At 39.4% G+C, this 16,251-nt stretch overlaps 1 protein-coding gene across 2 annotated transcripts in view; it reads right to left on the bottom strand.

Moving 5' to 3' along the window:
• Positions 1 to 13,166, bottom strand: part of LOC110521710 (zinc finger protein 644) — a 45,074-nt gene extending 31,908 nt beyond the window's left edge. Inside the window, exons 1-2 of one of the 2 annotated variants that reach the window (XM_021599502.3) lie at positions 12,817 to 13,166; positions 9,186 to 9,235 (exon numbers count right to left, since the gene is read on the bottom strand). The gene's annotated coding sequence lies outside the window, so the exon portion shown is untranslated. Of the gene's footprint in view, positions 1 to 9,185; positions 9,236 to 11,824; positions 12,042 to 12,816 lie in introns of those variants that run through there. The other variant, XM_021599503.3, reaches the window with a different exon arrangement.
• Between the last annotated feature and the right edge of the window lie 3,085 nt (positions 13,167 to 16,251).

Genomic DNA, 16,251 nt, shown 5'->3' on the forward strand with positions numbered 1-16,251 from the left:
TGATTGCATCAGTGTGTACACATGCAGAAAAAAAACATACACAGAATAAGGATTTTGTGAAAAATGATTTGATCTTCCATTCCTTTTATTTATTTATTTCATTCGTTTGTTTGTTATTTTCTTCTCACTAACTTTCTCTTTTATTAACCGAAGCCGCGGGATTCATTTCAAGTTGACTTTTCAAAGACTCCCACTCTGCTGTTCCCCAGGCAGTGTTTTCATCAACAGCATTAGGTTTACACACAATGCACACCTGATCTTGAAGCCCTCAACACATTTTCAACTCTGACGACTCAGCTTATTAGTTTATTACCGTTAAATCACTATCAAAGTCAAACATGAGTGAGTCTTTCGAAACTGTAACATAGAGCTTGTTCAAAATATTTTCCTCTCTTAACAATTCAGTTTATTACTATCAATCATTAATGTCAACCAGTTGAACATGCGTATCTGTAAGACGCTCACCCTTCATCAGTTTCTGTTTACATACTACATGTCTTTTCATTTCTATGCATCTTTACTTCAATAGAGCAGGCTATAAGCAATAAAGCAGAGATTTACCAAACTGTCAATTACCTCAAGTCATCAGATAACTGAGTACTGGTATTAACTAACATTAATCAATGACTGTTGTACTCACATGGGCGCACTAGAGAGATTTGTATCGTGAGAGGTATTTCACCGTAACCTGATCACATGTATGTGGACCTCTTCCAATACCAACCGAGACCAACAGATGGCCCTGCTGCAGCCTTCCGGTCAGAGACTCCACACACTATGAAACACTAGAAGACTGAACTGTGGGTCAGCAAGGTACTGTGTACTTCATTCTATATAAGCGGTAAAGAATAACTGTACCAATGGAGGAAAACAACATCTATTTTCACTCCTATCTTCATACTATTACATATTAAGTCCAAAGATCTGAGTAGGATGCTGTCATTTACCAGATAACAGTCTTTCAATGCAATTGTATTAGAATGTATAATAGAACCTCCCTGCATTCAGAATAATGAAGTTTCCAGCAGTTTAGTACAGCAGCATTAGTATGGACAGCTGACTGTGTGGACGTCTTACCCCTCTTAAGAAGTGAATACTCAAATCAGAACAGGACTTAGTTTAAGGGAGCATTTGCACTGCCCTAAAAAGGGCAAAAAAATCCTTCAAAAACATCATATGAAATAAAGTCCCTGATCTATCCTTCTGAAGGTCATTTATAAATATAGATGAACAGAACGTGTCCAGAAGGAGCTGATTGGACGAGGATGTCTCCCTGAGATGGTTGAGAGGAGAGAAAGGAAGGTTAATCACGATGAAACTACCCATAGGTATAACGGTAGGCTTAGAATGCCATACTTCATTCAGTGTACCCATATGAACCTTAGCATCAGCATAATTGTAGCTAACCTGTGTACCCCTACACTCAAATCTCTAAAATATCACATCAAACTAAAGAATAAATGGTAAATTTAATGAGGAGGACCACAACCTTGATAGATATCACAGAACGGTCCAGCTGCCTTGTTACTAATGTAGTGGCTAACTTCTGCCTTCATCCTTTCAATCAATACAGACAGAGGATTTACATTTTTGGTTAATTGGCGCTCAATGAGTGAATAGCTTCTACATCAATAGAATATTCTTGCGGCCTTGGTCGGATCGATCCTGGAATCTGCCCAAGCATTTACAAACATGTATTTTCCAACTTGGCTTTCTTGTCTGTGGTCTAGCATGTGGTTACGTTTGGATTACATTTTGTGGTCACATCATTTTGTGGATTATATTATTGCTACAGAATGGAAATACGAATGATTGAAAAATCACTAAATGTACATGTAAATATTATGTGCATTCAACATACTGAAGATATATCTATTTCAGTCATAAGTAAAACATTGTATACAGTTAACATCTCAGAAAGAGTTTAATTTAGTATGGAAAACAAGGAAGTGTCCATCAGTTTTCTCTGAAATATTGAGAAGGAACAAAATGGATCGTCTTGTAAGGACTGCCTTCACTGTTGTCAGACTAATACCTGTCTTAAAATGATAGACTGCAATGACAAATCAAAAATAGTAATGAATCACTGATTATTAGGTGCTTTCTATAATGCTTGCTTATGCTATGGGCCATTGTTCATCTAGGCTTGTGATTCAACTCCTCTGAATAAGGGGTTCAAGCATTAGTGATCATAGTGTGCCCCTTAGTGGTGGGAACGCTCTGTAACCTGACAAGGCTGTTGGAGGACAACAGCCCGAGAGGCTGGATTTGTAGAAACACTTCAACAGGCCTGTGTTACTGGAGTGGCCAGTGAGGTTAGGGGTCAAAACCCCAGCAGACCTTCTAGGGGCCAGGGCCCTCTCTCTACACATGATGCACTATATAGTCCCGGTGGGGGACCAACAGGGAACATTGTGAATGTTATGAGGACATCACGTTACCTGGGATATAGATCAAACATACCATAAAATAAATATAATATTAATTTCAATATTACTTCAATATTACTAGATCACACACAGAGCCTTCAGAAAGTATGCATACCCCTTGACCTATTCCACATTGTGTTGCGATACATCCTGAATTTAAAATGGATGAACCTTTTACTGCAGCGTGCTAAATCAGAGTATTTCTTGTTAGTCTTTAACAAATCTATTTTGAAACAAAAGTATACACCTCACACATATAGTTATGGGCTTAAAAAAAGAAGACATGTCAGATATAGAGATGAAATGTATTCAATTTCGAGTTTGCATCCCAATATTACACTTTATATACATTACAGAAGACTGAAATGTAACAAGGAGGATTTTGTTAAATAATGATTACTAATTTGGAAATTCTGAAAAATGTTTTAACATTCCATCAGTAGAGGGCGATTTGGTAATTTGACTCCAGGAAATGGATATATAGAGATGTTTTTTCTCTCACCCATTTATAAACAATACCATAATGACAAAGTGAGAAAACATGTTTTTAGAAATCTTTGCAAATTGATTGAAACTGAAATACCTAATTTATATAAGTATTCACACCCTGAGTCAATACATGTTAGAATCACTTTTGGCAGTGATCAAAGCTGTGAGTCTTTATGGGTAAGTCTCTAAGGGCTTTGAACACCTGGATTGTACAATATTTGCTCATTACTGTTTTCAAAATTCTGAAGTTCTGTCAAATTGGCTGTTGATCATTGCTAGACAACCATTTTCAGGTTTTGCCATAGATTTTCAAGCCGATTTTAGTCAAAACTGTAACTAGGCCACTCGGGAACATTCAATGTCATCTTGGTAAGCAACTCCAACTCTCATACCAACCCATCTCAATTGGGTTGAGATCGGGTGATTGTGGAGGCCAGGTCATCTGATGTAGCACTCCATCACTTACACAGCCTGGGGGTGTGTTGGCTCATTGTCCTGTTGAAAAACAAATGATAGTCCCACTATGCGCAAACCAGATAGGATGGCGTATTGCTACAGAATGCTTGGGTAAGTGTGCCTTGAATTCTAAATAAATCACAGACAGTGTCACCAGCAAAGTACCCCCACACCATCACACCTCCTCCTCCATGCTTCACGGTGGGAACCACATATGCGTCATCCGTTCACCTACTCTGCGTCTCGCAAAGACACGGCGGTTGGTCTCCAATTTGGAGACCAAAGGATAGATTTCCACCGGTCTAATGTCTATTGCTCGTGTTTCTTGGACCAAGCAAATCTCTTCTTCTTATTGGTGTCCTTTAGTAATGGTTTCTTTGCAGCAATTCGACCATGAAAGAAAGCCTAATTTACGCAATCCCCTCTGAACAGTTCATTTTGAGATGTGTCTGTTACTTGAACTCCGTGAAGCATTTATTGGGGCTGCAATTTTTGAGGCTGGTAACTCTAATGAATGTATCCTCTGCAACAGGAAGTCCTCATGAGAGCCAGTTTCATCACAGCACTTGATGGTTTTTGAGACTGCACTTGAAGAAACTTTCACAGTTTTTGACATTTTCCCAGATTTATTGACCATGTCTTAAAGTAATGATGGACTGTCATTTCTCTTCGCTTATTTGAGCTGTTCTTGCCATAATATGGACTTGGTCTTTTACCAAAACGGCTATCTTCTGTATACCAACCCTACCTTGTCACATCACAACTGACTGGCTGAAATGCATTAAGAAGGAAATAAATTCCACAATTAACTTTTACCAAAGACCAATGTTAATTGAAATGCATTCCAGGTGACTACCTCATGAAGCTGGTTGAGAGAATGCCAAGAGTGTGCAAAGCTGTCATCAAGGCAAAGGGTAGTAATTGAAGAATCTCAAATATAAAATATATTTTCATTTGTTTAACACTATTTTGGTTACTACATGATTCTATATTTGTTATTTCATAGTTTTGATGTCTTCAGTATTATTCTAAAATGTAGAAAAGAGTAAAAAATAAAGAAAAACCCCTGGAATAGGTAGGTGTGTCCAAACTTTTGACTGGTACTGTACATTTTACTAATGGGCAATTCCATGCCAGCAGGAGCGGAAAATATTTATGATATCTCAGATTGTTCAGGCAATTCTCACATTGAAACTTCATTGGGAGGAAGTATGATTGACATGCTATTTACATTAGTATCACAATCCATTTTATAGAAAATTATGATGACAATCATGGACGGTAGATAGCCTAGCGGTTAAAGAGGCCAGGCAGAAATCGGAGGGTTGCAAGTGAGCTGGCAAACAAAGGGTTGCTAATATCAAATACTAGATGCCAGTGCCTGACGTTGTGCCCTTGATCAAGGACCTTAACCCCCCCCACGACAACAACTCCCCGGGCACCCAGTGTGCCAGCACCACTCCAAAAACCTGTATATGTATGTGTCATTCAGAGAGGTTGAGTTAAGAGCGGAAGTCAAATTGTGATTGGACCTTGTGTGCAATTGATTAACAAAAGTTAGTTTGATGTTCATCATGATGAAAGTGGCCATTTTAGGCCCTTTTTAGACCTATACATGCCTCCTGTGGTACCTTATGATCCGTTGATGATACAAACAACATCGTGTTGTCGTTATAGTCATTATAATGTGCTCTCAGTGGTGTCATGCACCCATTAATTTAGAAGGGGTATGAAGTACATTAGGATGGAAGCGGGTGGTGTGCCCCCTTCTGGAAGTTGGAGAATTTTGCATTGTTCAGACACCTGAAACAGCTTTTTCCTGAAATATAAACCCATAATCATTATCCCTAATTCTATATACAAAAATATGTATATTATTCTGCATTGGTAATCTTAGTTAAGATAGTTAAACAAGCTACTCTAACTTGATTGATAGTCTGAAATGGCTTGGTAGCTAGTGATGAGGTTGGAAGATAGGGAACCTACTAGCTGGCTAGCTAAAGTCAACTTCATAAAAATGGATTGGTGGCTAGTATTACAGAGAAACAATCCACACATGTTTTAATTATTCATCAAGAAGGAATCAACACAGCTTGATCAAATTAATTTACGAACTTACCTCCGGCAGCTAAAATACATTATTGGCAGCTCAAACCAAATGCTGTGTAAGTCACTATACGCTGTGTGTGTTCTCTTTCGCCACCGACAATACTGCACACACTAGAGTAGCCTTGTCCAGACAGTGTTCCAGGGGGCATGTGCCTGTGTGCCCAATGTGGGCATGACGCCACTGTCTGCTCTAACATGTGGAGTATGTCTAGATTCTGAAATACACATTTTCACATGAATTTATTCAACATTAAAAATATTAACATGAATATCTCAAACCAGCCCTTTTAGATTGTGTTCATTTTAAGACATATTGCTTGGAACAATAAAAAAAAGTTAAATAAAATAAAATAAAATAGTAAAAATAAATGTAAAAAAATTCTGGGACACTGTAAAGTCCATGGAGAATAAGAGCACCTCCTCCCAGCTGCCCACTGCACTGAGGCTGGGAAACACTGTCACCACCGATAAATCCAATATAATTGAGAATTTCAATAAGCATTTTTCTACAGCTGGCCATGCTTTCCACCTGGCTACCCCTACTCCGATCAACAGCCCTCCCCCCCACAGCAACTCACCCAAGCCTCCCCATTTCTCCTTCACCGAAATCCAGATAGCTGATGTTCTGAAAGAGCTGCAAAATCTGGACCCCTACAAATCAGCCAGGCAAGACAATCTGGTCCCTCTCTTTCTAAAATTATCTGCCGAAATTGTTGCAACCCCAATTACAAGCCTGTTCAGCCGCTCTTTCGTATCGTCTGAGATTCCCATAGGGAATTCCCATGGGGCGGCAGGGTAGCCTAGTGGTTAGAGCGTTGGACTAGTAACCGGAAGGTTGCGAGTTCAAACCCCCGAGCTGACAAGGTACAAATCTGTAGTTCTGCCCCTGAACAGGCAGTTAACCCACTGTTCCCAGGCCGTCATTGAAAATAAGAATTTGTTCTTAACTGACTTGCCTGGTTAAATAAAGGTAAAGGTAAAAAAGGTAAAATAAAATAAATAAAAAAATAAAAATAAAAAATAGATTGGAAAGCAGCCGCGGTCATTCCCCTCTTCAAAGGGGGAGACACTCTAGACGCAAACTGCTACAAACCTATCTATCCTACCCTGACTTTCTAAGGTCTTCGAAAAGCCAAGTTAACCAACCGATTACCGACCATTGAGAATCCCATTGTACCTTCTCCGCTATACAATCTGGTTTCAGAGCTGGTCATGGGTGCACCTCAGCCACGCGCAAGGTCCTAAACGATTTCATAACCGCAATCGATAAGAGACATTACTGTACAGCCGTATTCATCGACCTGGCTAAGGTTTTGGACTCTGTCAATCACAACATTCTTATTGGCAGACTCAACAGCCTTGGTTTCTCAAATGATTGCCTCGCCTGGTTTACCAACTACTTCTCTGATAGAGTTCAGTATGTCAAATCGGAGGGCCTATTGTCCAGACCTCTGGTAGTCTCTATGGGGGTGACTCTCTTCTCTGTATACATCAATGATGTCGCTCTTGCTGCTGGTGATTCTTTGATCCACATCTACGCAGACGACACCATTCTGTATACCTCTGGCCCTTCTTTGGACACTGTGTTAACTAACCTCCAGACGAGCTTCAATGCCATTCAACTTTCCTTCCGTGGCCTCCAACTGCTCTTAAATGCAAGTAAAACTAAATGCATGCTCTTCAACCAATCGCTGCCCGCACCTGCCCGGCCGTCCAGCATCACTACTCTGGACAGTTCTGACTTAGAATATGTGGACAACTACAAATACCTAGGTGTCTGGTTAGACTGTAAACCCTCCTTCCAGACTCACATTAAGCATCTCCAATCCAAAATGAAATCTAGAATCGGCTTCCTATTTCGCAACAAAGCATCCTTCACTCATGCTGCCAAACATACCCTCGTAAAACTGACCATCCTACCGATCCTCGACTTCGGCGTTGTCATTTACAACATAGCCTCCAACACTCTACTCAACAAATTGGATGCAGTCTATCACAGTGCCATCACAGTGCCATTTACTACCCACCACTGCGACCTGTATGCTTTTGATGGCTGGCCCTCGCTTCATACTCGTCGCCAAACCCACTGGCTCCAGGTCATCTACAAGTCTCTGTTAGGTAAAGCCCCGCCTTATCTCAGCTCACTGGTCACCATAGCAGCTCCAGCAGGTATATCTCACTGGTCACCCCCAAAGCCAATTCTTCCTTTGGCCGCCTCTCCTTCCAGTTCTCTGCTGCCAATGACTGGAGCGAACTGCAAAAATCACTAAAGCTGGAGACTCTTATCTCCTTCACAAGCTTTAAGCACCAGCTGTCAGAGCAGCTCACAGATCACTGCACCTGTACATAGCCCATCTGTAAATAGCCCATCCAACTACCTCATCCCCATACTGTATTTATTTATCTTGCTCCTTTGCACCCCAGTATCTCTACTTGCACATTCATCTTCTGCACATTCTACCATTCCAGTGTTTAATTGCTATATTGTAATTACTTCTCCACCATGGCCTATTTATTGCCTAACCTCCCTTATCCTACCTCATTTGCACATGCTGTATATATACTTTCTCTACTGTATTATTGATTGTATGTTTGTTCATTCCATGTGTAACTCTGTGTTGTTGTATGTGGTGAACTGCTTTGCATTTTCTTGACCAGGTCGCAGTTGCAAATGAGAACTTGTTCTCAACTAGCCTACCTGGTTAAATAAAGGTGAAATATATATATATTTTTTTTTAAATAGTCTACAAGTACATACAATTTCCAGAGTGGGCTCTCTTCTAATTCTGAAGTTCTGACGATACATTTTATGAGCACCAACAACACAGTGAATGGTAAATGGATTCAAAGGGAACTCGCTCTACTGGTGATTTTCTGAACGTGCAATCCTAAAGGACGGCTGTGATTGGTTAAATAACCTATAATGTACATTTCTATGTATAAAATGGGTCATTTAGTTATAAGTACCAGTGAGCCCACTCTGGAAATGTTATGTATTTAAATAGTATATTGTTCCAAACAATGTGTAAAAATAAGCTAAATCAAAAAAAGGTTGTTCTGATCTATTCATTTTAATATTTGTAATGTTTAATAAATTAATGCAAAAATGTGTATTTCAGAATCCAGACATATTCCACGTGTTATAGCACACTATAGCACACTATAAGGAGTATATTGACTGTCACACCTGTCCTTGTGATTGTCTCCCCCCCAGGTGTCGCTTATTTTCCCTGGTGTATTTATCCCTGTGTTTCCTGTCTCTCTGTGCCAGTTCGTCTTGTATGTCTTTGCCCTTGCCTGTTTTCTGGACTCCGTACCCGCCTGCCTGACCATTCTGCCTGCCCTGACCCCGAGCCTGCCTGTCCCTCTGTACCTCCTGGACTCTGAACTGGTTTTTAGCTTTTGCCTGTCCATGACCATTCCCTTGCCTACCCCTTTAGGAGTGATTAATAAATATCAAAGACTCAAACCGTCTGCATCTGGGTCTCGCCTTGTGTCCTTATAATTGACACCAAGATGTTGTCTGTATCATATACGGTTCACGGATCATAAGATCTTACAGGAGGCATGTATAGGTCTAAAACGGCCCCTTTCATCAAGACTTTCTCTAAAATGGTTTGTGATACAAATGTAAAAAGCATTGTGGAATACCCTAATGCTTATGGTTTACTAATAGATGATTCCAAAGCAGTCATTACTTACCAGTCTATTACAAACCATTGGTTCCACCCTACGGTCTTCTGAAAACCCACCTGTAATAAAGAAATAAACATTTTCTTGATATATTCATACACTAATATAACACAGTATCATAACTTGCATGATAAAAGTGATACAGAAATGTTCCCTCAATGGCAATGGTCAATGGCAGTGTTGGCTACGTAAGTAGCTTCAACAGGACATTTCCAAGATTCAATGGTTTGTACTAAGAAAATATTGTCAATGTGTGCCACATCATTCAATCCTTCTGCCCTTATTTCCTTTTGCCACTAATAGTTTTTTTCTATATGTAATGTTCTTAGTACTATATCCTTCCTAAAGAGTACAAAAAATCTTATCTCTCTGCAGCTGCTAAATCAGGGCAGTGTACTCCCATTAAAGTAGTCCCTGGCCTCTTCATTTATAGCAGTATGAGTGCCTACAGACTCAGAATGTGTTCCAAATGGCACCCTATTCCCTATATAGTGCACTACTTTTGACCATAACCATATGGGCCCTGGCTAAGAGTAGTGCACTATATAGGGAATAGCATGCCATTTGTGATGCTGCCTCTGTAAACATGACTGTTTTGCTATGCCGTGCATTCTGGGAATTCTGGCAGCTTGGTTAAAATATTTGACCTTGTTGAGTAACATATAATCAATTTGCGGTTAACTTGCCTAGTCAATCTGATGTATTGAGTCAAACTGTGAAATTAGTTTACAAGGAATTTGCTGTGTGTGACAGAATGTAGATCAAGTTTCATATAAAGTAAATATAATTTGATTTATGTCATAATCATAGCTTAATCTAATATATTATAAATGCTTTGGCATTTGCATGTATTTCAGGTATAGTGTAATTGGGGTAAGTTACTCCCATACCTACCAACTGAAAAGTGTTCTTAATGTGGGCCTAATTCATTATATCCTAGCAGTTGCTGTGGCAGATGCCCTTCAAAGAGCAAAGATGTCAGTGTCCTTAAAGTAGGCAACTGCAGGAATCTGTTTCTAGAAAATCTGTGTCAATAAACAATGGTGTAGAAAACAGCAGGGCATTCAGAGACATGCTCCTCATATAACGCATATCAGATATTGGAATGTAATGGACACAGTGGAGCAAAGTGACATGTATAGGACTACATGCAAATAGGACTTGATTTCTATGATATTCTATCATTAGTATTCAATGAGTGTAGACTATTACATGACAGCAGAACAAAATAATGTTTTAGAATAGAACAGAACTTTAAGGTGGAACTGACAGCGTTTTCACTACTCTGCAGGTATGAAACAAACAGACAGTCATAATATTAGTCCAAAATATCAATTCCCCAGTTTATGCTACAAAATCAACTTCATAAGAGGTTTTAAAAATAGGTTATATTTGACAAAAAAATCCATGATGTACAGTAAGACATTGTTGGCTGAATAAATGGATGCAGTTCAATGCATGATTAATATAAGTAGTCCAACAAATATTGCTATCAGGTTGTAAATCACAGTTGGCCTGGTACTTTGTTTGCTGCCTCCACCCATTCGGGACACAATGTAACTAAGGCTGGGAATGTCAATTACAATCAAACTAGTAAGGGCAATGATCACAAGTCAGTCATAATGTGGCTAATAGCCTACTGTATCTGTTTATTTAACAAGTTAAAATCACGGAGCCTAACGTTAGCTAACTAGCTAGCTGCTGGGAGGATGTCATGTTATTGGAGGAGTGGATGAGTGAGAGACTTATTCCCTCATATAGTTTCAGTGGCTACAGCTAGAGATACGGGTGTCATTTGGTTAGCTGGCAAGAAATTTGAATCGCTATGCTAGCTAGCTATGCTGAACTTGAACGACTGTTAGTATATCTCTTGCGTTCGTAAATTCACTCCGGCTATCTACTCTTGATTTCAAAGCACTCTCTTCTTGAGTGTACCAGAGCGCAGAATAACTGCTGAATTTATGAACGCTCAACACCCGCTGAATATAACCTGTAAACGTCGGCAAAAAAAAGTTAGTACATTCTTCCGTGCAGCACAGTTAGTCACTAACGCTCTAGATAACATGTAAACGGTCTAACCAGCTCTGCTAGGGCGAGTAAAATGGTCAAGAGTGAGGTGTTCTCTCATTTGTGTCTGGAAGTCGCAAGCAAGCTAACCACCATTAGCCAGTTAGCTTGGGTGATTGACTGCCGTTGTGAGGAACGCTCCGATCAACCCTACACCTCTGGCCTGAGCATCCAGTGTCAATAGTGCAGTGCGCTCGGAAAGCGAAACGTTCTCAATTTACCAGCAGACAATCTGACAATGCTCTGAATTTACGAACACAGAGCCCACTCTAACACACTGGAGGAAATTTACGAGCACACCCTTAGTTGTCAATCAAATGTATTTGGTATCGATCAAATGGGCATGCAGGTAAATTCCCATTCAGTTGTGCGTTGGGATAAGCATGCATTGGCAGGCAAGCTACAGAAAAACACTATTCCCGATTGTTTATAAGTGCAATTTTGATGGCCAACTAGCTGAAAAGGTTTCAGAGGGTTCATCCAATGTTCCCTCGTTAGAGTTTAGCTCATCTCACTCTTGTTAGTATTAGTTGTTGATCTTGTTGTTATTGATGAGCATAACTGAGGGAAAGCGAGCCTACCTTTTCATGGTTGTTTGATCAATACGTTTCCAAATATGAGAAGACGCCAGTGCTACATATTTGCAGAAATCCATTCTGGTTCATGTTGTGGCTTTTGGCGAATGCATTCTAATGATCTAAAGTTATGCTGTTGCAACTGTCTGTAAACAAACACATAGTCCAGTTCAAAGTGAATTATGGCAGGCCAGTATGCTGCTTAAAGGCCTACTGTAGCTCTGATTGGCTATGGCTCACTGGTCTGGGTAGTCTCTGGTACTGGACAAGACAGGTGTTTTTATTAGGTTTTATTCACTGCAGTGTCTATTAATTGTCCGTCTATTAATTGTCCAAATGCACGGCCGCTTTCCCACTCTATATTGCTATAGAATTTTCACAAATACCTTTACATCATTCCCAAACATTTTATGAATTTATGGAAATGTGAAAATGGCTACATTCCCACAGAGTAGGCTACAGAAACAAGAAAGAATATATTTAGTAAAAGAAACTAAACACTTTTGGAATGGTGCTCAACTACTGTAGCGGGCGGCAGGTAGCCTAGTGGTTAGAGCGTTGGGCCAGTAACCGAAGAATTGATGGATTAAATCCCCGAGTTGACTAGGTAAAAATATGTCGTTCTGCCCCTGAACAAGGCAGTTAACCCACAGTTCCCCGGTAGGCCGTCACTGTAAATAAGAATCTGTTGTTAATAAAGGTTAAAAAAAAATATTTAAAAAAAACAAAAAACAATTACAGTCAGGACTTAAACAATGGAGTGCATACATTTGTGAATGGCAGTCAAATCCATCAGATACTGTCGATTATGAATGTCGAGCCCAGTGTCTTGCGTTAAATCATCTCTATGCCAGTATGTATGGTGCCAGTGTGTCCCCGCTATGTTCCCTGCCCAATAAAACCAAGAGCTACCACGAACCTATCAACATGACAACAACCGATACGTCAATATACTAATCAATTGCCTATATGCGTGTGTATAAAAGCATGAAACTTACCTTCCCAATGCAGAAAACAATAATAATTAGAACGTTTGTCATTACACTTGACATTACGTTTTTCGTCCTCCATCCACTACACTGTCGCCATTTTGCTTAAAATTCTGCAGGTTAAACTATAATCTGAGAGGTATTTTCGCAGCGGATAATTTTTTTAAATGTCAGTTGAATAGCACAGCGCATGGGACTTCTCTCTCGTTGATACTGCAAAATGCCATGAACATAATGTCATAGAATCTGTATTTTATTCCACTCCTGCTCAATTTAATTGTGGCAATGATCTCAACAAAACGAATCTTCCCCTATTCAAAATATGGATCATCCCAGAACCAGATCACTGTAGAAAAATCGTTGGGTTAAATTGAGCTTGGAAGATGGTCAAACTGTGGGGTGTAGTAGAGTGATACAGTTAACCAACACACACCGTCAAATATTATCATAACACAGTAGAACATTACATTGTAGCCTGACACCATCAAATGTTACATATTACTGTACATAGATTTCACTCAACATTGTATTGGACAGGTAGCCTCTTACAAACCCTCTTGATCTCGCGAGTTTACATTCTATTTGGACAGAATGTAAGCTTACGTTCTATTGTGGGCACGAACTATCTTGATCTCGCGATGGTTCGTACGAGGCTATTGGACAGGTGGGAGTGGGGGGAAAGGACATAATAGCGAAAGTACATTAAGACATTACGTAATCGTTTGAGCACTACCCACAAGAGGTTTCTTTCTTTTTTTTATTGCAGCTGCCTTGTGGCTAGAATTGGGATCATGCACACTGATGGAGATTTCCAGTCTTTTCGGTGAACCACATCATTTGGCTCCGTTCACGTAAAAGAACCGCTTCATTTGCAGCAGTGTAAAGTACTGTAATCATTTTGCAGTAATACTTAAGTATTTTCGGGGGATATATGTACTTTACTTTACTATTTATATTTTTGACAACTGTTACTTTTACTTCACTACATTCCTAAATAAAATAATATACTTTTTACTCAATACATTTTGCCTGACACCCGAAAGTATTTGTTACATTTTGAATTGCTTAGCAGGACAGGAAATTTGTAAAATTCGCACACTTATCAGGAGAACGTCACAGGTCATCCCTACTGCCTCTGATCAGGCGGACTCACTACACACACATGCTTCGTTTGTAAATTATGTCTAGTGTTGAAGTGTGCCCCTGGCTATTAGTACATAAATAAAACAAGAAAATGGTGCCTTCTGGTTTGCTTAATATACTTAAGTATATTTTAGCAATTATATTTACATTTGATACTTGAGTATATTTAAAACCAAATACTTTTAGACTTTTACTCAAGTAGTATTTTATGGGGTGGCTTTCACTTTTACTTGAGTGATTTTCTATTAAGGTATCTTTACTTTTACTCAAGTACATGTATGACAATTGGGTCCTTTCCCGCCATTGATCATTTGGCCCCAAATCGACCTGCAATTGCAAATGTCCAATGTAAAGCCAAAAAAGTAAGCTACCATTATGTCAGAATGTGATATGCATGTTCAAATAAACGTTTGCTTGGCCAAATTATTAGATCGCACTGCTAAAATGAGCGCGGACCAGAATGACATGCTCTCCCTACTATTATTTTTTTTCTGCAGTGAGGATTCACCATCTTCAGATAATGATTTAGTAACTTATTTATATAAAAAAAAGCAGCAGTAGCAGTATGCATATCCGGGAGCCAGCCTTATACCCTACAGTTTCTTTGTGCATTACTTTACATGTGGCTGAACTGTGCTGTAATCAATTACATTATATTACTGTATGTCAGGAATGGATACCTGTACAAGTCTATTCCATCCTTATTCAAAGACAAACTTGATAAATAACTGGTCTCTCACTCACTTTATCACTTTTGAACGCATCACTCCTAAGAACTGATAACCCTGTGGGGGGTTACTGTTAGAACTTCACAAATGTCTAATAATACCACTCGCATATCATGTATCATATGTCCAGACTCTGTTTGTGACTAAATAAATCAGGAAAACACATAGTAACATGTACTTTCTACAGTCATTGGTAACAAGGCTACTGTACATTTTCAAAGCAGTATATTTGTGAGTTGCCACAACTTCATTACAGTTGCATATAATATTCAGCAGGGTCTGCAATTTAGTAGGCTATTTCTCGACAAAGCACAGGTAGGCCTACTGTAGTCTATCTTGACCAATCTATCAAGTTCAAGAGGAAAGGCGAAAAGGCGAAAAGATAGGAAGGATAGCTGCCAGCCAGCAAAGCATTATAGTGTATAACATCCTCTTCTACGGGTCTAAGGTAGATGATATGTAGCCAACAGTACAGTATATCGTTATATCCCCTGATTGTGACTATGCTGTCACGGTCGGCTGTTGGACAGAATAGAGATTACAGTAAATTTGCCTAATGAGCTGGTCCTTCTAGAATCCATGTGAATTCTAAAATGTTCCATGTTAAATATTTTACTGGTGAAAATGTGCTACTATTGTATTTTTAATGCCTCGCTGCTCTCACACAAGTAAACCAGTCAGCTTTAACCCTCATTTAAATGTTATAATGATGATAACACACGGATTATACATTATTGATGTGATTACATTATTTGCCCAAACAGATGGCCCCAACCATCCATCACGTTCTCGTTGCTGTTGCTATGTTTAAGTAAACAGCATATTGAATGTTTCTACAGTTACGTTTTTAAATATTTTCCAAACCTCTTGTGTCTGAAAGGGAGTGTGTTGTCAACAGGCTACTTACGCTGAACTAATGATGCACATTCTTTAACAGCAATGTTATAAGAGTTGATCATTAATACCTGCAACATTATAGTGTACCCGCACAAATGATATTGGGGGCAGAGTTGCAGAGTGGATGTGTAGACTGCCACTGTTCTATTGTTCTAAGTTAAGTGTGTCAAGCTACAAATGAGAGTCATAATATACTGTTTTACTACATAATGTAAAGCATGCACTCTAAAAATGTATTGGTTTAAAACAAACCAATTTGGGTTTTTCGGTAATCCAGTGCTGGGTAAATATTGAACAGAACACACGCTGGTGTACGTTGACCCAGCCCGTTGGGTTGCGTGAATAACCCAACATGTTGGGTTGTTTGGATCACCCAAATATGAGTTCATTTAACCATCAGTTGGGTTTGCATGTAGGTTATATACAGTGGGTGTTGCCTATGAGGGGCATGGCTTTGAGTGAATCATTTGCACGCTACATATTTTGATGTTTGATAGTTACATATCCCAACATTGGGGTTTGGTATAGGCTCTATCAAAATTGTAATAATACAACCCAACTGATGAACCAGAATGACATTTACTCTCACAGGTAGCAAAAAAAGAACTATCTGAAAGCCACTCCCCTACTAAGCCACGCCTCTAGTCTTCTGAGCTGACCTGCTGGGTCATATCTC

Source organism: Oncorhynchus mykiss, chromosome 4 (assembly GCF_057628025.1).
Source record: "Oncorhynchus mykiss isolate SJ-2025 chromosome 4, ASM5762802v1, whole genome shotgun sequence".
Classification (NCBI taxonomy): Eukaryota; Metazoa; Chordata; class Actinopteri; order Salmoniformes; family Salmonidae; genus Oncorhynchus; species Oncorhynchus mykiss.